The sequence below is a fragment of the Molothrus ater genome, chromosome 12, assembly GCF_012460135.2.
Source record: "Molothrus ater isolate BHLD 08-10-18 breed brown headed cowbird chromosome 12, BPBGC_Mater_1.1, whole genome shotgun sequence".
Lineage (NCBI taxonomy): Eukaryota > Metazoa > Chordata > Aves > Passeriformes > Icteridae > Molothrus > Molothrus ater.
The window spans coordinates 7,057,780-7,080,160 of NC_050489.2; positions in this window are offsets into that span (position 1 = coordinate 7,057,780).

Consider the following 22,381-nt stretch of genomic DNA (forward strand, 5'->3'; position numbering starts at 1 on the left):
GACACTTTCCCACCATAATGCTTTAACTGTTAATGACAGAATATTCTAGTACAATAAATATAAAAAAAGAAATGGCCTCTAGCTTCAAACACTTGAAATAAGACTCACTCCATGCCTCCCACAACCCAGAAGATATACATAAGCCCAATCCAAACCATGAGACTCTGCCAGGGTTGCAAAAAATGGGGCAATAGCAGCTTAAGCATTATTACAGATGTCTCAAAGGTGCACAGTGGGTTTCTGAGTGCTCAGTTTCCACAGAAACTAAGCTACATATTTCTTGCCTTTTTAAAGTCTAAGTTCTCTTAGAGACATAAGCTTATTGCAGTTTTACCTGTTTAGTTGAAATAAATACGTTTTGTAAACTTTGGAAAAGTGCATCTCTGAAAAACTTAATTATCATTATCTTCATCTATCCAAAACAGATAAATATCAAACAGGGGCACAAGCCTTGTAGCAGTTAGTGGTATAGTGCTAATGGCAATAATTCAAATTCTCTTCAATCCTCCACAGAGAAGTCTGTCATCAAGGCACACTGGCCATAAAGGTTAAGTAAGTTTTGGCAGAACTACAAGATGTTTACAATTAAAACCAATAACTTCAGAGATGCAGAAGTGTGAGAGGAGAGTTGTCTGTGGCTTATGCAGCACAGGGGATTGAGATTCTGCCCAGCTCCTCATATATTTGATTGCTTGATTTATTTCCTGGGAGCCCTTCATTTCAGATGGCATTCTACTTCTTTATCTTTTTTGTGCACATTTTAACTTGTTTACTGATTTACTAAGCAACTTTATATTAGCTCCCACCCAAAGGACTGCTGAAACTGCTCTAAGTATTTACTTTCAATCAGACAGCTTTTCTCTTCCATTTGTTTTCTTGACATTATCAGTGCCTTCATATGAAAGAAGAAGCTCCAGCAGGGCACCTCTATCACAGTGGCTACACATTTTAATCAGAAGGTAGAGGAAACAAATCTGAAAAAATTAATATAAATAGGATGCTTGAACTTTATAACATGACTCTCTCACAGCTTTATGTCACAGGCATGATAGCTACTGCAATAGGAAAAGTTCCTCTCAGTGAATAATTGGAAAATACACTTCTGATGTTTTTTTCTGAGGCAATTTACAGAATACAGCTGCCTGCACTCAGATCAAAGTCCCTGTTAAAATGGCCAGATTCCTCCTCCCTGATAGGATCTGCTCTTCAGCTTCTACACTCAGGGCTCCTCTGATCTCCCTCTCACAGCTACAGCACAGGTCCACATTGGAACGTGGTCTTTCAGTAAAAAATCAAAGTATGCCAGTGGCTACAGATGAAAATATAACCTGAGCCTACAGATCTAAGCCTGGCAGAGTAACCTGCTCATTTCTTACAATCACCAGTAATTTCAAAAACATACATGCTTAGTTTCATTTTTAACCCAGCTAAAACAAATCTTGGTCTCTTTCATGGGCCTTGCCAAAGAGAAGAACACGTGTATGTAGGTTTCAGGATACTTCAGTTTATGGGAAGTTTCAGGGGTAGGAAAAAATGCTCAGATTCCCTTTAGTGGATTCTTTGGACTTTTAAATTTATAGCTGCTTTTCCCTAGGAAGGAATTTAGAGCAGACCCAGGTTGTCACGGAAGGTCAAGATGAAAATCCCTTTAATTTCATGAATTTCCAAGCTCTTTTCTGGTTAAATCACCAAAGACAAGCACTGAACACCAAATAAGTACCAAAGAACACCACTAACTTTAAACTTCCATCATCCCTAGAAACTACTGGGAGCTTAACATACTAGGTGCTAGACACAGACAGATTATTAAATAGTTATATTGGTTCTTCTGAAAGAAACCCTCTGACTCCACAGAGCCAGAGCAGCACCCACACTGCCTGACTCCAGGACTGACTTAGCTCTTCCTACTACTTTCAATTCAAGCTGTGAAGAAGCAGACACAAAGCTCAGAAGCAGTAAAACCATGGCTCCTTCTCCCATGGAAAAAAAAACCCCAAAACTACCCAATTCCCACGTTCCTGAATTTCTGTAGCTGATTTCTTGGTGACATTTTTCATCTTGACAGCACATTCATGAAATGTGACAAATTTAGGCAACAGTCTCGCACTGAAAAATGTTCCTGTGAACTTTTCCCAGTTAAGCTGCAATGAATTTGCTTAGCAAAAAACAAAAGGTTTTCCCTCAGCTTAGCTTCCAGTTACTTTGATACATGATTCTTCAAGGAGTTTTAAAAAATGGACCCGGCCTGGGTTTTGTATTAGTTTCTGAAGCTCAGATCATCGTTCAAGATGCTGTGACATTTCTCACTGCTGGGTCTGAGAGAGGACTGTGGCTTTTGCAGTCCAAGGCATCCCCAGCACCCATTTCCACAGAGTCCAGTTTTCCAAAGTGCCCTTTCAGGGTGTGACATCAGCTGGCTCTGCATTGCTGCAGAATGCAATCTTTAATTGTCAGATGTTGGAGCTCTGGCCAAGAGAGGGGGGACCTGTCTGCTGCTTTCCAGCCATCCAGGGATGAGTCAGGCCTGGGGAGGTCTCACATGCCTGAAATGATGCCATAAACCCCGTCACAAAACTGAAATGAAAGCTCTGGCAAGCTGAGAATGACTGGAGTGAGTGATGGCCAGGGAGGGTCACAGATAGCTGGGCTCAGCAGGTACCTGTGGTATTTCATGGATTATTAGTCCAGACAGAAAATACAGGCTGGCATGTCTGTGAGGAATGCAGAGGAAGAGGGCAAGGAGCTGCACATGGAGAGGGGTGTCCAGGAGGCTCTCAGCCAGCTGCACTCACAGCCCAGAGCCTTTTAATCCTCCTCTGCTTGTCTAACCTCTCTCCACCTCATGAGTGGAATTCAGCACCAAAACTCTGAAGGTCATGTTTTGGTGGATGCTTAGCTTCACAACCATACTTTCCACACAGCTTTCCCTCATCCATGAGGCTTTAACCAAGACTGCAGGACAAATGCACTTTCTGAGATAGATTCTGATGTGGGTGCATGACCAGGTTACCACAAATTATTATAGAAAAAATTCTTTGTATTCATTATTAGAGACTTCTGAGAGCAACAGCAAAACTAAAACTTCAAGATCCTTTCAAAGCATATCCTAAAGCCCCCTGGCTATTTCTATTTTACATAAGCTGCTCTTATACTCTGCCTACAAGGGTCTCACTGTGAATGTAAAGAGCCTTTGAGGCTGTGCTAGCAGGACTAAATTGGAAGATGCTTTTTGGCTGGACCAGAAACACAAACCCCCAGCTTTTTCTTGGTGGTGGAATTTGTTCTTACAATAGAAACCAGCTAGGAAGAGATTAAAAATCAGCTGCCATAGTAAATGGGTACAAAAATTGTTTTGGATGCTACATACAACAATGAGAAACAGAAACCAAAGTGCAGTAGGGTAACACACACATTTTATCATTACCACTGAATTACCAAAGCCCACAGCCAGTCTGGAACAGAACAAAAAGCACACAAAGGAGAATTTTATCCTAACAGTGTTCTCCTAGGGGATAAATGTTATACAAATACCAGAGATGCCTAACCTTACCCTCGAGAAGCAAAGTGTTTCTTGAAATGGGATGTTAGCATGTTCAAAACTCAACTAGCTTGTGTTCTTAGGAACACTGCACTGCAAACATGACTCTGCTTTTGGAAACTTCCCCTTTGCAGGCTGCTGGGGTAGTTTAACAACAGATCTATCAATTTCATCACTCCCCATGAAACAACCAGTATGCTGAGCTCTTCTATGCCTGTGGGAACAGTTTGTTTATTCTTGCTTAGCATGAGAACTTCTGTAAGAACAACTTGTGAATAGAAATTTTAGAAACTTTAAAATTAGAAGATTTGAACCATTATTTCAAGATTGAGCACCAACAATTCATTTAGGGGAAATTCACTTGTATGAAATTTGTGTTTCTTAGAGCTTCAGGCACACTGGACAATTGCTGGCCTTCCATCTTCAATAAAACAGAGTTAGTTCAGCTCTGCCATCCACAAATCCTCAATTTTCATCCACGATTCTTAAAACCTTTGAGCACATACTACAAAATGCAAATCAGGCTAGGAAATGTTCATCTGTGATCAGCACCTGATGATTTGAGTGACCTGAATTTGGAGAATATTCATGGAAGCATAATAATTAGACATGGAAAAGACCTGAGGCTGTCTGCTATTACCTAGTTAGTGCAGCACTGAGCCAGGACTGATTACTTTTGACCAACCTCATTTTGCAAAGAGCTGTGTGAAGAATCTTCCACTCATTCTCTTGAGAGGTTTTCCCAATAAAGCAGATCTTGCTTTTAAAATATTTGTCTTCATAACCTGTACCCACTTTTTGAGCAGTCTGCTTCACTTTAATACTAGGCACACGTTGCCTTGCTTGAAAGGAAAGTGTGTTTAGCTTTATCAAGTATCCAAGGATGTTCCAGTGGCTCTTAAGCTTTTGTTTGGTTGTATTGTTCTCTATGTGCTCTTCTCCTCAGCACTTCAGAATCTCAAGGGCATTCCTCATGTATCTCCTGTACAAGTTCAGTCCTCCAGAAAATGGATAAGAAATGAGAAATTTTACTAGAAGTAGTCTATGAAATCCCCACTAGACTGCACAGATGGTCAGAAATCATAATTGGAAGTGTTCATACATATTTCAGAGTGATACACTGGGGAAAAAAAAATAAAATGCAAGAAGAAAGGAGCAGAACCCCTCAACTTGAGATGAACTTTGGCTAAAACTAAGTTGGTGTTTCCCCTAAACATCCATCATGCAACCCAGATGGCAACACTTGAATTTAACAGGTGTAGCACTGCTAAACAGGACTCTCTTAAGAACAGAGACTGCTACAACTTGATTGCCTATCTTACCTTCAGCCAGAATGTTAAATATATGAACAAAACAATTCTGCTAGATACAAACTGCCCAGGATCTATGTAACTACAGAGTGAACTGGAAAACACAAACAGCCCAGGCTCTGGGGCTGGGCCTTACTGCCAAGGCAGCTCTGTGGCTGACATCATGCATAAACAACAACAACAACAACTAGGCTTCCTGGAGCCCTGCCAGCATGCCTTAAAGGCTTTGTCTTAAAGGATGCACTAGCCTAGTGTCAACATCATTATTAAAATCATGTAAAAATTCACAGATTTAGAAAAAGAAAGGGAAAAACACCACACTCAGAAAGTGTGTGAGGAAACAGGAAGAAATCTAAATATAGACATTCCATCACAAAGATTTTATTGGTGCCAGGTAAGAATGATTTTTCACTCGTATCTTCAGCAGATTTGTGCCAATTTTGCAATTTTTGTGCTTTTACATCCCCCCTGCCAGTACATCAGACATTCCCCTCCCTTTGGAGTACACCCAAGGAAAATGTATTCCAACCTCAGGGTTGGATGAGCCATGGCTGTAAGCCATGGCTTCTGCACTGAATTCCCAGCTTTTTTTCCAAATGTCTCTGCCTATGCTCTGCCAATTCATTGTCTCCAGAAGGGAGAAGCAGCTAATAAAGCTGTGTTGGTGTGTTCAATATGGTTCAGCACTCCCTGCTAACCTCCTGTGTCACAAGGCTGAAATGGCCTTCCAGGGCTAAAGCATGCTGACAGTTTTGGAGAGGTGCTGCTGGAGAGCCAAAGAGCTCAGTGCAGGTAACTCACAAACTGCACAGAAAGTCAGAAGCTGTCTGTGAAGGCAGGACAGATTTGCAGGATCAGGGCCTTGTATTCTGAAGAGGTGATTTGGACTGGTTCTTTGCCAGTCTAACTGGTTGGACTTCACTAGAATTGCTCTTGACACATCAGCAGCAGAGAAAGGGAAAAAATGGCCTTTGAAGATGCAAGTGACATTTCCCATGGCTTCTTTAGCTTCAAGGACTTTGATAATACCACTGTGCAGAGGAGGGAAGGCTCTGCTAGGTCTAAAGTAACCTATTTTATTAAAAATTTTCATCTCTGATGTTTAGTAAAAGCCAAGTGCCCTCCATTATCTACACAAAAATAGCCCACTAGGTATTCAGGGTTGTCTTTTCTAGTGTCTCTGCATACCCTGTAGCCCTGGGTATGTTCCTTGTGCATTAGCTGAACAGGATTCTCTGAACTGCTCCTCCATCTGTGGTACACTCCACATTTAACACTGTTGTGCACTCACTCACTGAACCATTTTTAAACTCAGCCCCCTGCTGAGAGCTAAATGCACTGTTTGTATTCTAATCTTTGTACCTACTGCAGCTAAAGTATAGTGGCTCCACAGCTAGAAGGCAATAGATAAAGTGGAGGAAATGTAATTAAGAAGAATAAAAAAAAAGATTGATAGAAAATGCAGCACATTGCTCTAGACATATTAATTTAGTGCTATCTGAGTGACTTGAACAACTAATTTATTAAAATTACCTGGAAGCATCTTATGATTACCCCAACATAAGCAGTCTGTAATTTGCCTCTGCCTCTATTCTTGGCAAGACAGTCCACGCTCTGCATGCTCAATATAAGAGATGCAGGAAAACCAATTAATGCTGTTGACCTATACAAATAGGATAACACCAGTGGACTTGATTGCCATCAGACAAGTGCAGATAACTGGTAAATGAAGGACTTGGTCCTGATTTGTGAAGCCATCAGAATTTAAACATGCTGAACTCTCCCTGGCTTCGATGGGAGGTGGGAATGTTTGGTACCCTGTGCCACTCTGAGATGGTTGTGGCAGGTTCATTGCCTGTAGCAGCCAGAAAATGAACCCTAGAAGGAGAGGTGGCTGTAATGAGAGGAATGCCACACACTTCCCTGCCAGGCTCCTGCCCTCTTTGGCCTCACAGCTCCATCCCTCCCAAAGCTGCCCTTGTGTGATGAGCTCATGGCTCCTCCAGCAGAGCTAAAAATCTCACCACAGGCTCCTTCAGGCTGCTGCTGACTGCCTCAGCCACAGCTCAGTCTCCTTCACTGCATGGAAACTTTCCAGAGGCTTGGTCAGGAAACACAGAGAAGGCTTTGGTCTCTCACTCCACCAGTAAATATGTTGCTTGTTATTGAAATGACTCTCAGGGTTTGGGGATATTTCCATGGTGGTTCAACTACACCAAGCTCATCACACACTCTCCTCTGTGCTTGCTCAGAGATGTCAGGGTGAAATCCCTGAAAAAAATCTGAACTGGTTCATCCAGAATACAACAGAAAAGAATTTATAAAAAACCAAGTCTAATCGTGGAAGACATCAGACATAAGTTGGAAATCGCTTTAGAGAACATTTTTTTGTTGGAACATAAAAGGAGGTTTTGTCCCTGAGCAGAAAACGGTGATAAAAGTGGAAAGTGATAAGCAGGACATGTCCAAGGGACAGCAGAAGAGAGCCAGCCTGACAGGTGCAGTGCTGTTCCACTGCACTGAGATCTGGAGAGGAACACCCAGCCCTGTGCTGACTGTTGGCACAGTGGCTGCCACAGTCACTCCATGAGGAGAGAGACCTACTGGCAAATAAAAGAAGAAGCCCCAGAGGTTCAATTCATAGGGGCAGAAACTCTCCATCCAAGGAAGCTTTTTGCTGCTGAAGCCAGGTTCCAATGGTTAAGAATAAAAGATGGCTTTGACATCCTCAGGTTTCTGGCAGTTGATCAAGCAGTGCCTCCTCCCTGGAGCTACCCTGTCACACGAGTCTGCTCACCAAGGCTTCACACAAAGGCCAGACACTGCTCTGTCACCCCTCAGTGCCACACAAAGAGAATGCACTCCACATGTGGCCCTTAGAGCTCAAAGCCTGCTGGAGGCCACGCTGCTCCCCCAGTCAGTGCCAGTGACACTGAGGTCCCAACAGCTTTGGGAGAACCTGATAACGGTGCCTTACATCTGACAGAAAGATAAGCACAGCTACCTGGTGATAAATGTCATGGCCCATAATTATTGGGAAAAACTATTCCATGGGGATGGAAAATGCTGTGCTGACCTGTCACTGTAGGACACGAAACAACACGACGTGGACTTGCTGCTCTTTCCAAGGTAAAAAGGCACTTTTTATTTTCTGACCCAAACAATTATAGATTTCCAAAAGTGACAGTGGGTGTCACTCATTGGAGGGTGACAGTGCCACCTCTCCAATGACACTGGACAAACCAACAGTCCATCAAATTTCTCCTCCTCCATAAAAGAATGCAAAACAATGAGTTATTTACAAAATGTGTGTGAGAAAGTTCGCTACAAGAATGTCAATATCAGAAGGCTCAGAAAATCTTAAAAAATCAGGGCAACACTGACCTCTCCTTTTAATTTCTGGTAAAAGGCTGCAATTCACAGCAAGTGTGAACCAAATTCAGCTACAGTGCTCCTTCAGCAAAGTGAGGGGGATTGCATCAAGGAATGGTTTGGCCCCTTGTGTGCAATGAGAACTTGATAAAGGTGCTGCTGAAATGACCCACTGCACTGCATAGCAACTGCTGGAGGCCAGGGAAAGGCCCTCTTCAGTTTTTAGAGATGCCATAAAGCCTGATGTTAGTGCTTCTCTCAGATTTCCCCTCGAGTTCACTCTCTAAATGGTTACCCAGCATATGATTCTCCCTGCCCTGTGTCTCTCCTGGTGATTAGTTTGCTGCCAGCTCAGGCTACATGGATCACCCCTGAGTCCATAATGGGAAAGATATTAATTATAGTCAGGGAAAATTGAGTTTCATGACTCCCAGAGGACCATGCTACAGTCTCATGAAACAACTTCTTTCCACCTTTTTATGTCAAGTACAACAGACTCCACATAAATGGTGCAAGACATTTTTATGAGTTACATCATGAATGAAAAAGAGCAGGAATTGTATCAAGCTGCCTGTGTGCATTAACCTTGTTTCTGAGGAGCTAAAATTATGTTTGGAAGTGAAACTAAAGATACTGCACTAAGAGTCTGTCACTTCTTCTTCCTTCTCCTCGTTTGCCTTTTAGCAGAGGTCATAGCCCTGCCTGCTTGAACACTGGAGAGGGTTCTAGATGGTGAATAAAATTTGCAAACCCTAAAGCTATGCACTTAAGTTCTCACCCAAAGGAACATTTCACAGAGGCACCACAGCGAGAGCCAAACCCAGTGTACATTAAGTACACTACAAACTAATTTCAGGAGGCAACTGGCACTGGAGAACAAGCCTTAGTTCCAACAGATAACCATTTCTTATTGCTCTTATCATGACAGCATCCTTCAGAAAGACCACTGCTCTCCCAGAAATAAGTGAATTATCCTAAATTCATTAAGGACTAAATCAGAGACTGCAGTTACATTTTCCTTGATTTGTGCTACATACTGATAATCATTAAAACACAGCTTTCTTGATCACTGACTTTTATTACTTGAGGTTCCTCTAGATGAGGACTATACTTTCCCAAGCAGCATGATCTGGAAGTGACAGCACAGAACTGGGAGAAAAAAACCAAACCCCTGAAGTTTGAATCCTTACCCTGCCACTGCAAAAAAGGAAAAAGGGAAAAAACCTCCCTCACTCTCTCACTTCTGAAGAATGGGAATTAATTGCCTTGCACATATACACACACAATTTCAAACAGGCTCAAGTAGCATACGTACAAGAATTAATTGCACATGCCCGTTTTCTCTGAAGTAGAGACACATTAAGGATGTAAAGACATTTCCAGACCCATGGGAACAGTGTTCTTATACCAGCAGCACTCCACTGGAATACAAAAGAACCAGTGGGGTTTGCTTTTTTAAATGTGTTGAGCATGGCTGAGGAGCCTGGGGCTGCTGTGAGCCCCTGCCAGTCCCAGGCCAGGGGCACAGGGAATGTGAGCAGCCTGGGCCATGGCCCCAAAGCTGAGGGACACACAGAAGACACATCTGCACACAAGAGGAGGGACGTGTGAGTAGACAGAGCTCTGACACTGCTGGGCAGATAGGGAAGGGCAGCAAGGGCAGGAGTGGACACAGAAATAGCTGGTGCCAGGAGCTGAACTGAGTTTGAGCATCCTCTCCTGCCCTTCTCCTTCCCTCCTACTTTTTAGCCATTCCTTTCCAATCTTCTCCAAAGCACTGAGAAAAGGAGAAGGAAGAGCACACCCTGCTCACAATGAAGCCCTGGGCACTGCTTCTCCCCCTGCTCCTGTTTTACCCTGGAGAAAGAGGAGGCAAGGCTCCCCAGCACAGCCAGGGGCTCAGCCAGGTCCCCTCTGTGCCTGCCCGGAGCCCTGGTGTCCCCTGGGAGCATGGAGCACACACAGGGCGTTACTCCTCCCTCCCAGCATCACCTGATCCTGCCAGGACAGCTCCCAGCTCAGCTGGGAGGGCTGAGCCATCCCTCACCTCCCTCAGGTGAGAGCCAAGGGCAGGACAGACAAACCCAGCCCGGGCAGAGAAAGCCCAGGGGAGCAGGGAAAGGAGCAACTGCACAGGGGAGCAGGGAAAGGAACAATTGCACAGGGGAGCAGGGAAAGGAACAATTGCACAGGGGAGCAGGGAAAGGAACAATTGCACAGGGGAGCAGGGAAAGGAGCAACTGCACAGGGGAGCAGGGAAAGGAGCAATTGCACAGGGGAGCAGGGAAAGGAACAATTGCACAGGGGAGCAGGGAAAGGAGCTTCTTCCCCTGCCCTCCCATGGGTGAGTGGCACCAAGAGCCCAGCAAGAGCCCAGGCTGGGGTGCTTGAAATAAAAATTGCTGTTTCTGTCATCTAAGAGATAGAGGAAAACTGTCAAAGTTTCCCTGTCCCACTCTTCCTGCAAAGAGAAGCTGCAGGTTCTGTGTGTAGGGACCCCAGGCTAGTTCAGAGTGCCTTGTGTGCTCATTAGAAAGGCCTGACACCAATATACAATAGAAACTTCCTGTTCTGGAACAGTCAAGGGCTTAAAACACACAAAAATCTAGCCTTAAATTTTGTGGAGGCAATTTAAAACAAGAAAAGCTTCCCAGATTCTTAAAAATGCTGGATTCCAGTTTTAGTAAGATCTTATTCTTGATTAAATGCTGCTTCATTGAAAATGGTGAGTGATTTCTCATCAGCATGATTAATCTGCTATAATACCTGTGCAGGCTGTCAAACTATTGTCAAATTGAAACACTGATTTCCCCTTTCTGTCCATTTGATCATAAATTCCATTTTGGATTTCTCTGCTTTCTCTACAAAGGCTTTTGAGCTCAAGATTACAGAGACAATCTGGCAATAAAAACATTCAAGCAGCAATACAGAGAGCTGGGAATTTATTGTATCAAGATTTATTTTTAAAATACAGGTTTCTCCTGATAAACTAATATTGTCATCTGTTCTGGTGGCAGAGCATACTGCAAACAGCAATCTTCCCCTGGAGAAAAAATGTCAGATTGTGATTTATGAACAGGGAGCCACTAAAGAGTATGATTTCACCCTAAATTAGTAATTTATCAAGTAAAGAACAACAAGCAAATAGCTGAATATTGGTGTCTTAAAGGGTCAATAGACTTTTCACTAACTTTTGCTTCAAGCACAAATAACCAGAGACTCCTCCAAGGAAAAGCTGTTCTAGTGGATGCCCTAGAAAATGAAAACATTTAGGTTTAAGTGTTGGGGAAAACATTCCCAGTGTGACCTTTGAGTGTCCACTGTTCAGAGGAGCCCCACACAAGGGGACTGCACAGAGCTGCTGAATGCAGTGAGTGCTTTGAAATGTGCTGGCATCAATCAAAAGGACTTAGTGGGGAGAAGAGGAGCAAGGGAAAGAAACCAAAGCCATCTAAAAGGGTGAGTGTTTGTTTGCAACCTTAATTAACTGTCTGAAGTGAAGCAGCTGATTTCCATGTACAATGGATTATGAATTATTGGAAATCACTATTACACAAGTCAACAGAACAATTGCTTTGTAAAATCCCCATACAGGCCAGGGAAATGAGTTTCTAGACATCCATCTGGGAGGAGGTTCCCTCTACCTCTGATCAATTTTGGCAGGAAACATATACCATCAGTGCCTAAAGGCATGACTATGGATGCAAAGTTATTCAGCCAGGACTTCAAGCAAACCAAGGAAGATCAAACTGTAATTCCCCAGTCACTCCCTCAGAAATCTTTTCTCCAGGCTCCCCAGCCTTCACTCCCAAGAATTTCAATGATTTGCAATTTTGTTGGCTTAGGAGCTGCAGTGCACTCAAATTCATTCTGCTTTCAATCTTACACATGAATTATAAGTTCTTTTTTTTCCAAATACCATACTGCAGATGTAGATGTCTGGATCTGGGTCCATAATTTCCACAAAATTAGGCAATTAAAATTTTACTTGTGGCAGTTTAAGTGCATCTGTAAAACTGCTACAAATGTGTCAATAGAACAATTTATGGTTCCGTGCCTTTAGATCTGGACTGTTAGAAGATTTCATGGTGCATCAATCCACAACTGCCATGAAAAATGGGTGTTTATTTTACTGGTTAGATGCCATCAATCTGTTTCTTTATATGGCACAGCTGGATTTAATAATGAATGAAGAACTTAGTTTCTTAACTACTGCAAAAATTTGTGGTCCATTCAAGAACTGCTTCAGATTTCTATTGATGTAATTCCACTGTCTCCTGTCAATTTGTATAGGTCTGCATCTTTTTCTGAGATTGCTTAAATAACTATAATTAAGCCAATAATCAGGGCAAGCAAAAGAAGGTTCTCCAAGTCTTGGATTCTCATTGTGTAGCAGCAGGGTGCTAGATATACTACTTTTCTAATAAAGTTTTGGGATTTTTTTTTCTCATCCTTTGTAATGATTCTAGAACTTCCTTGGGTGATGGTATGGTCTGTGCTCTTTCAAATGGCAGAGAACAAATGCAGTGGTAACCAGAGAAGAAGTAAAGAGCTGCAAAAGGAGAAGATTGCTGTATCACAGGGAATTTAGTGAGAGACACCCAAAGCCACCCATCTAAATCAGTGTCACTGGTAAAGGTTCAGTTCTGATCCTGAAAAGCCCTTTCCCATCTCAGGTGTAGCTTTCTTGAACACTCATAACATCTGCAAATGTTGTATTTCAGCTTTGTGAGAAATAAGAGTTGCCTTACTCATTAGTGTCAGTTCACAGGTCAGGTGGTCCCAGTGCTTTCAGCTTTAACAATTACAGTAGGTGTGCTTTGAAAAAATGAAGAAGTATTACTTATCCTGCCTGAAGAATGTGTGTATTTATTCTAAAAGGTGGCAAAGAGGGCAGGGTGGCAGCTGCCATTTGTGTCTGACCATCAGCTCTCCCCTGGTTCCTCACACCAGCAGAATTTCCCAGGCTGGAGGAACAAATCTCCTCCAGTGGCATCCTCTACTTTGTTTAACCTTTGGCACAAGAACTGAGTCTAGAACGACCTGATCTCACATTCAGGGGAAACAGACTGGGACAATCTACAGCAAGAGAGGCCAAGATTCAGCTCTGACACAACCTGATTACAAATTTATCCTGGGTAGCAGACAGGCAGCCTAGAGAGCCACGTCCAAAAGCTTGCTCTGGCATTCCTGCATCAATTGCCTGAAACGACCCCACTTGTGCAGCACAAAAGCTGCAACGAGACATTAAACAGGGCCCAGAAAAGCCAGAGCATTCATGGTCAGTGCCCACACAGGAGCACAAGAGGAGGGAGGCAGCAATTGCCTTCTGCTGTCCCTAGGAGAGAGAGCAGGCCACAGGCTGGGTTTCCAGGGGCTGAGCCTTGCACAGAGCCAGAGGCTGCAGCAGCTCTGAGGAATGGCCTGGTCCCCTTGGGAGATCTGCTAAGGCAGAGGGATCAGAGCCCAAAAAACTGATTAATGTGAGATGCTGTGTGTCAGCCACAAACTTGGGCAGCTCGGGGCTGACATATTTCAATCAAAGCATGTCTGCAGCCAGCTTAACAGCCAGGCAGCCCATGGAGGGGGGCCTGAGCAGCCCAGGTCAGCCCAGGCGTGTTCAAACAGCCCTGCCTGGCTGCAGGACTGCAGAGGGCCCTTCTGTCACATGCTGGATCTGCAGCTGACACAGCTGTCAGGATTCCTGCTGCCCCCCCATGAGCACTGCTGTGATGCTAGAAATGGAGAGAGCCACCTGGGATTACTGCCCTGCACAAAGCATCCCCAGGCTGTCCTGTGCAATCTCTTCTGCATTTCCCAGCAATGACATTTCATCACTTTTGAATGAAATAAGTTCTTTTGCAGTGAAATTGCATTTTTTTTTCCTTTTTTTTCTGTCAGCCAGAGGTCAGACTGTCTGCTTAATGGCACAGCAAACCAAAAATGCTGCCTTATTTTTATTCAATTTTAATTTCTTTCAATAAACATTGCAATTGTTTTAATTTGATTACCTAAATGTATTTATTTGATTATAAAAGCATAGCTTTTCTGGGGATGGTTGCAGTCTCCTGAATTCCTATGAGAAGCACTTAAGTAAACAGTTTTAAACCACTTCATACCACACTGCTCTGTACCCCCCCAATGTTATTTTTGACACATAATGTGCATTTCAAAAGCAGAGGTTATTTCCCAGAGAGCATACACATAGAGCATACACCCCTTGGACTCATATGGAGTCAAACACTTTAACATAGATTGAGGCTGCCAAGAGTATTTCATAGCAGTTTCACATTTGAAATGGGTTTATCTGACATAAGTCATGGGAATTGATTTACTCTGCCAAGAGAAACAGCTCCAGCTTCTTTACCCCTTTAATAGTGCCCCTGAGAGCCCTGATGGACAGTGGAAATTGCCACTGTAAGGAACAGCCCAGAGCTAACTAGCAGAGGCCAGATTATCACACTGAAATTGTGCAGCAACTTCCACATGGACTTTTCTGTCCCATCCCATTCATCCTCCCATGATAACAGATCATCATAAAACCTCAACATCCAAAAATCCTTGCTGAGGGCAGCTTCAAGATTGATTTAAGTAGCAAGAAGCATCTAAAGTGACAAGTCTCAAAAGAGACCTCTCAGGTTCTTGCTTGAAGCCCGTGCTAGCTGAGGTTTGTAAGATCAACAGAAACCTCTGCTCATATTAGAGCTGCTTTGCTAATAGTGTTCACTTAGCCACAAAAGCAGTTAGAAAAAAGAGCATTTGCTGGCAGAAAATAAAGCAAAGATGGATAGGCCTTACTGGACATAAAATACAGGACTACTCAAAATCTAGTAACAGTTCCCAAGTTGAAGGAAGAGTCAAGGACAAAACTGGAACACAAGAGAAGAAAAATGGAGGCAGACTGAGATAACTCTCTTGACATGAAAAAGGTATAATATGCAGGTTTGTTTGTTTGGTTTTTTCAAAAAGCCAAAATAAAATCCTAGTTAACAGCTTCCCATGAACAATGACCTACAGAACAAATCAGCACAGAAATCTGCATTCAGCAGTTTGTTGCCAAAGTCCTACTCTTTACTCCCTGGAGCACGCAGCCCTCCCAGAGCCATTTACAGTAATGAATGGGTCACATTTGCTGTGAAAAGAGACCCAGGAATAGGGCAAGCTTCTCAGCAGAGAGCTCTCTTGTAAAGCCCCTGAGTACACAAACCAGCTTGAATGCCTGGGGAATGTTTTGCTGCTGTTGCTGGCTGAGACAAAGCACTGTGGAAAGCCTAATCTCTATGTCAAACAGTTATAAAAGTAATGTTTACCCTGACTACATTATAATTTCACAGAAATAAGGAGATCTTATTTAAGTCAAAAAGGCAACCCTGTTCTCACCCCACTCTTTGCTTATAATAGTCTGATCCTGCATCCACCTTCTTGTATTGCAGGAGTTTTTCCCTTCATATTTTATACAACGATTAATTGACAAAGGTAGCTCATGTGTATTATAAAAGAGACACAAAATCAAATCAGGTGACAGTAAAAACCAGACAAGGAAAGAAAAAAACCAAAAAAAAACCCAAACCAAACCAAAAAAACCCAAAACCCAAGGAAAGGCTAAATGTCATGGAGAGGTACAACTATAACATTAGTAATAATCTAGTGCTACTGGGGTTTCACTGCTGCTCCTGCACAGACACACAGGTCCAACACCTGGGATTTTACTGGCATTTCCCACCCAGTGTGTATTTTATGGAAGCCAGTTTGATGCACCAAAACCAACAGGAGTCTTTAACAACTCCCTGAGACTTTCACCAGTTCAGCACTGGAGCACTGGGGACACAACTCCAGAGCCTCTGCAGAACCATCTGTCCCCTCTCCCTGCAGGGCTCCTGCAGCACACTCTCTGCTGGAAATGCACCTTCACTAACCCAAGGCAAACCAAGCACAGCCTGCAGGAGACACACAGGTGTCTTCTGGGTGGCTGAGAAATGAGCACAGTCCTGCCCCGAACTGGGGGCTCAGCTGTGCTGAATTCAGTGGAAGGGGTCACTAAAAACAGCTCTGTTTGCCCTGGGGAACAAAAGAGTGCATTTCACCCAACTGCAAACAAGTTTTCAACGAGTTGTAAAAGTCTCAGTGTTGTTTGCAAACCCAGCTTAGGGTTGAGTTTGAGGGTGACAGAGGAACTCGAGGGCTTCTGGAACACAGGAAGCCTTTGAGAGTTAATGCCTGTCCTGATGCCACAGGGGCTCTGCTTGCTTTGGGTCAGGGCTAAATGTGGCCAAGGGGACCACAGCTAAACCTGGGATTAGGATGTGCACAGGGCATCAGAAGCAGAGGGCTATGGGTGTAATTTCTGCACAATCCCTAAAGAGTTCATCAAATGAGTGAGAGAGGGCATCAGTGGAATCTAAGTGCAGGCATTTGAGGCAAATATGGGTCACTAATATTTTTTTTAATCTGGTACCATATCTATCAGGGAGTTTTAGAGAGAGGTATGCAAGGCAAATCTTCAGTTCTTCATATTCCTCAAATGTTTTAATATTCAGAATGAGTATAGACTTTATAGCCTATTTTTACTTTTCAGGAAATTCTGACTCATCCTTCTAAATTAAAAAAAAAGAAAAAAGCATTTGGGAGTTATATTCCTTGCATAATCATTACAGCTACATACATATAAAATCAACTCCATAAATTAATAAATATAAAAAGAAAATATGTGTTTATATAGAGGTAGTCATCTTTCCCCAAGTTATGATGGGCTTTGAGATTGCATTAAAAAAGACCAGTGCAGCATAATTTTGGAACACTCTGACATTCTGGGTTGTGAAATCATGTCTGTAACTGATTAGGATTAGTGCATTTTGACAAAGGAAAGGGATTACTTAGTCCAGAATTTCTTGCAGTTGCTATAAGCAGACACAGAAAGCACAGCAAAATGAGTAACACCCCTCCTGCCCTAGCCACAGGGTGACAAAGGTGACACTGACCCACATGTTCTCAGAAAATCCTGCCTGAGCAGCCAAAGCCGCAAGCCTGGAATGCCAACAGCGCGTGTGGGGCTCCAGGAGAGCAGAGCTCAGAGAGGTCACTGGGACAAAAGCCCCCCAGAGGTTTCCTGTGGGCTCTGTGCTGCTCAGAGAGAGCAGCAGCTTCCCCAACACCCCTTGGCAGCAGCACCAAGAGCTCAGAACAAACTCAGGATCAGTGACACCACAGTGGATCTGCAGGTGGTGCACTCCACGTCCTGTGCACATCAAGCGTGCACAGTTAGGTGCTCTCAGATAAAAAGGCACAAAACTAAAACTAATCAGGAAAATTTCAGTACATGAAGGAATCTGATGCTTCACTACTTTTTCCAGTTGGGTTTACAAACACAAATGAAGTTTCTGTGACTTTTCCCTCTCTGGAAGGAAGTGAAGTGGCCAGGGACTGACTTTCATCCTCCCACCATGCTGCAGGTAGCAAACAAGAGGGAGAATATTAAGCTCCTTTTTCTCAATAATGATCTGATCTAAAAAAAGTCTTTTACCTCTTACAACTAAAAATATGTGAAGTGAGGGGAATTAGAACAAAAGCAGCTCCACTTCAGCATGCAAATATCCTTTTGAGTTGGGAGCTCAGAAACACCACTGTGAATACAAATATATTTCATTTGAAACAGAAGAGAATTTTTATCAATACAGAAGAGAGGAATAAATCCCCAAATTGGGTCATGAAAGGGCACTTTGGACTTATCTTTATTCTTAATGGAAAGCCCATTCCTGCAGTTTTTAGGGAACAACTCAAAAGAAGCTTTGGTCCAAGGAGAACTTCACACACTTCCAAGAGCAGAGTGCTTCTCAGATAAATATTTTTATTGCTTTTTTTTAAGTTACAGAAAATATTCTCTCCAGAGGCAGAAAAGAAGACAAATAGTTTGCATTATTCAAAGGAAAAAAAACCGACTCATCCTGCCCACTATAAGATCTCTAAATATACCTGCCTTACCAGCAGAGCCCATCTTGGAGGATGGATCAAATTTCTAGCATCAATAATTCTGCAGAGGTAATGCATTATCTCCTCCCTCAAATGTTTACCAACAGGAAAAACAATCTGTGGAGAAGCAGCATGAAAATACCAGAAACTCAAGTGCTGAATACTCCAAATAACAACCCTCATTAATGTTGTCAGTAGAAGGTTCCTAAGCAAACAATCACTTTTTCTGTCCCAGCTCTTATCAGACTGAGACATCCTCTTCCTTCTCACTCTGTGCTGCCTATTGCATTCTTACATTTCATCTAGAAGTTTTTGCTAAGAAAAGCCAGATAAGTTTATGCCAATGATCTGCTCCTGAGGCCAGCAGATATCTGTGTTCTGCACTTAGAGCTTGTGAAACTCATCATGGTTAAACACAGGCAGATGAAAATGACACTTTGGCTTTAAATGCCGCGCTACTATTTAATAATTTATCATTTTCTATTAAGGAATTGTGAGGATTTCACTTGTAATACACTCCCCTGCTATAAGTAAGGGTTCCTATTACACATTGTCAAAACCAATCCTTCTCAGTAAAACAGCTCTTATTAAAATTGTGGGAATTTTTTTGTTGGGAATTTTGGCTTTTTTTAATGTCAGATTTGAGTAACAAGTTAAAATGTCACACTCTACAGCAAAATCAAATTCCAGAAATACTTTCTTTAAGGAGAATCAAACTGCTTTGTGTCCAGAAGGATTTTTCAATCTTCATTGAATAATAGTTGAAACAAAATGTTTGACACATAAGGTTCCAGTGATTTCCCACAGCATTCTGATAAAACCCTTTGCATTTTTGGGCAATGCTCCCATTTCGCCAGATCAGTAATATCAGACAGAAAAACGCATCAACCAGCACCAGTCAGTCACCTCTGAATTCAATTTCATTCCTTCAATTGCCGCACATGATTTTTTTCCCCTCACTTTTTATTGACTGAACTTTGTTCATTGGATTTTAAAAGTGTTTTCCCAATAGTTTCTTTAGAAAATGCAAGAGAAAAGGTTCTGGGCTGGTGGAGGCTGGCAAAGCTCCAGCCCAGTGGCTGGGGCTCAGCTGAGGCTCTGGCCCTTTGTGAGTGCTCACAGAGGCTTTTTATGTGTGCAGGGATGCTGGGCTGTGCAGAGCAGCCAGCAAACCTCTCTGTGGCTCCAGTTTGCAAAAGATATGGGCATTTTAGCAGTCACCAGCCATTTAAGGTTCAGTGACAGTGTTGGAAAAAGGAGGAGACTCAGTGGATTCAGCTGACTCTGCTTTACCTGCCCACAGCAAGGGCAGCCACGGTCAGGCAGATAAACACAGACCTGCAACCTCCCAAAAGCACCTCCTGCTGCTCCTTGCTTTCATTTTCACTTCAGTTCTGAGCAGTTTGAGGAACAAAATCTGCACCATAAATCTGGAGAGGAAACATTCTGTGGCAGAGCTTGCAGGGCAGAACACCCTGGGAGGAAATGGGATGTCCAGGAGAGGCTCCAGGCCAGGGCATCCTCCTGTCCTGAGGCTGTTTGCTGAAAGAGGAGGGACCCTGAGTGCAGCCTGGGGATCTGAAACCATTCTCCTTCCCAGAAAATGATCTCAAACCTGCAGAAACCTTTCCATGTTGGATCCAGAGCAAAGGCTTGAACTCATGGCATTTCTGCATAAATTTGCATTACTTTTTGCTGTGGAAACTGGCCAACAGTCTCAAGGACTTCCATCATTGTGGCTTTTTACCACAACTTTTTATTGCTTAATCTGCACAGAGTCTGCCATGGATGGCCATTGCTTGCACACAAGAATTTATTTGGCCCCACAGTAACCCAGACACATCCCATGGGCTATGGAGAAGTCAAAGTTCCTCAGAAATCCTCCCTCATTCCTTCACTTTTCTGTAGTCTCTGAACAGGTGAAAATCAGTACCTCTACTCTAGCCACACTAAAGAAGGTGGAAATAAGGAAGGTGGAAAATCAGCAGAAGGGCGACAACAAAAGAGCAAAGAAAAAATGACATTATTGAAAAATGCTAATGTGATAGCTAGTCTTGATCCACCCCAAAAAGGAACTGAAATCAGTAAAGAAATCTGATTTCCATGTGATCAGCCTTTGGCTCTGTCATGATGCTGCTCACTTGCTTGAGGATGGTGTTGGTTTAGGAATTTCCTGATAATGACACTGCATTTTCATGAGAGTAAGAAAAGTTCATCTTGCAGAGCTGCTCAAGTGTCAGATCTGACTCAGCCAAATGAAGAGTTTTTAATTTCAAGAGAATTGGAAAATATTTCAGCGCATATTATGGAATTTTTAAGTTCAGATGTTAAAAATATCCATCATATAGTAAGTAGCATCTGTAGCATAATAAAGCATCTCCTATTTTATAATTTAATTTCACTAAAAGTGACATTAAAGTGCTATTGGTGAGAGAAAGAAACAGAAAAATCTGGTACTGCACAAGAAATACAGCTCAGTGGTCTGGAAATCAAAAATAGGCAGGAATAAAGAAGGCAAAAGAGAGTGAAACAATATCAAACCCAAGAGAAGAGCACTGCATTTGAATCCAGTTCTCAATACAAAGTCATGCCTCAGTGCACAGATGGGCAGCAGCAATGAAAGAATACTGGAGTCAAAAGCACAGGACCACACCTTCCTATTCCTCCCCCCAAAACACACACACAAATCTTGTTTGAGACTGCAGGATATGAGGCTTTGACTGCCAGCAGCAGATACAAACCCCTCTGAGTGACAGCATCAGAGTGTGATCCAGAAACACCAGAAAAAATTCTCACCAAGTTTTTTAGAGTGGAGGAGATGATCTAGGTTAAAAATCACCCTCCTAAATACAGCAAATGCAGGAGCTGTTTGCTGGAGAAGGTGCACTGCACTCAGCTCAGAGCTGTGACCAGAGCCCCTGGAATCAGTGGAAATCCCTGCCTGGCAGCAGGGCCAGGGAGGCTGCACTGCTACAGGGCACTAAAGGTGTCCCTCTGCTCAGCTCAGCATGCCTGCAGAGACAGAGCTCAAGACAGGACTCTGCAATAAACAGTTTAAGGAAAAGGTGGACAAAAAATGCTGTTCTGAGGGGCTGGGAACACGGACAATTCACCTTAAAGCTTTTTAACAGCTGCTCTGCCCAGGGATGACAAATGCCACCTCCTCTGCTGAGAGATGGAGAGAGAGAAATCAAAGGTGTCAGCTGCTTTTACTGTGTAATGCTGCTTTCCAATCTTTGAAAAATATCAGATATTAAGACAAACTTGTGGGGAGAATGTGAACAGGCATTCTGAAATAGAATTATCCAGAAGAAATGTTGGAGGCATTTTAAAATACCCTGAAAGGTATACAACTCTCACACAGCAAGGAGAGAGAAAAATTACAGCTGATAGAAAACTTGTTCTGTGTTCCTCTGGCATTGTAAAATAAAATAGAACCTGTTGGAAAATGAATGTCAGGGTATGATATCTGATTGCTGTCAGACCTGGCACCCAAATGTTAAGTTTTTGGGCACTCTAAAAACAAGGGATACAATAGGTGAATTTAGAAATGGAGGAAAACAGAGGGAAGTAAAAGGAAAAAAACCTTGAACACATTTTCAAAAACAGTACAGGCACCTTGCAAGATAAAGCTCTCGTGCAATGCCATTTAGTACTTCTCAACTTGTTACCACCTTATTTTTTTTCCCTATATGTTAAACAAACCTGTGTTTTTCCACTACACCCCCATTGCTGTAAGGGGCCACTGTAGATCTGGACTGTAGCTGCACCTTGGTTTTAGCCTCTAAGAATGTGAATATTTCCTTCTGTTTCACTCAGTTCCCCCACATATGACAGTCACAGCATCAAAATTCCCACTCACAAACCCCTGTGTGCAATAACCCTGAAATGGTATTTTTGTACAAAAATATTATTTATATTTATATATTTCTACATTAAATATATTTATATATTCTAAAAAACCTCATTTCTATACATAGCTCTCTATTGAGAGCTTTCCTACATCTAGAAGTTATTTGAATAACCATTTCCTGTGTATGTAAAACTTCCTCAACTGCTTTTTCACAGGGCTGACTTTGGTTCACCTTTGCTCTGTTTAACAGCAGATAATGCTTCAGCTGAGGTAGGAGCTGTGCCTGATGCACAGGACCCTTTCCTCCTTTATGGATTGATCCCTGGCATGGGGATGGCAGTG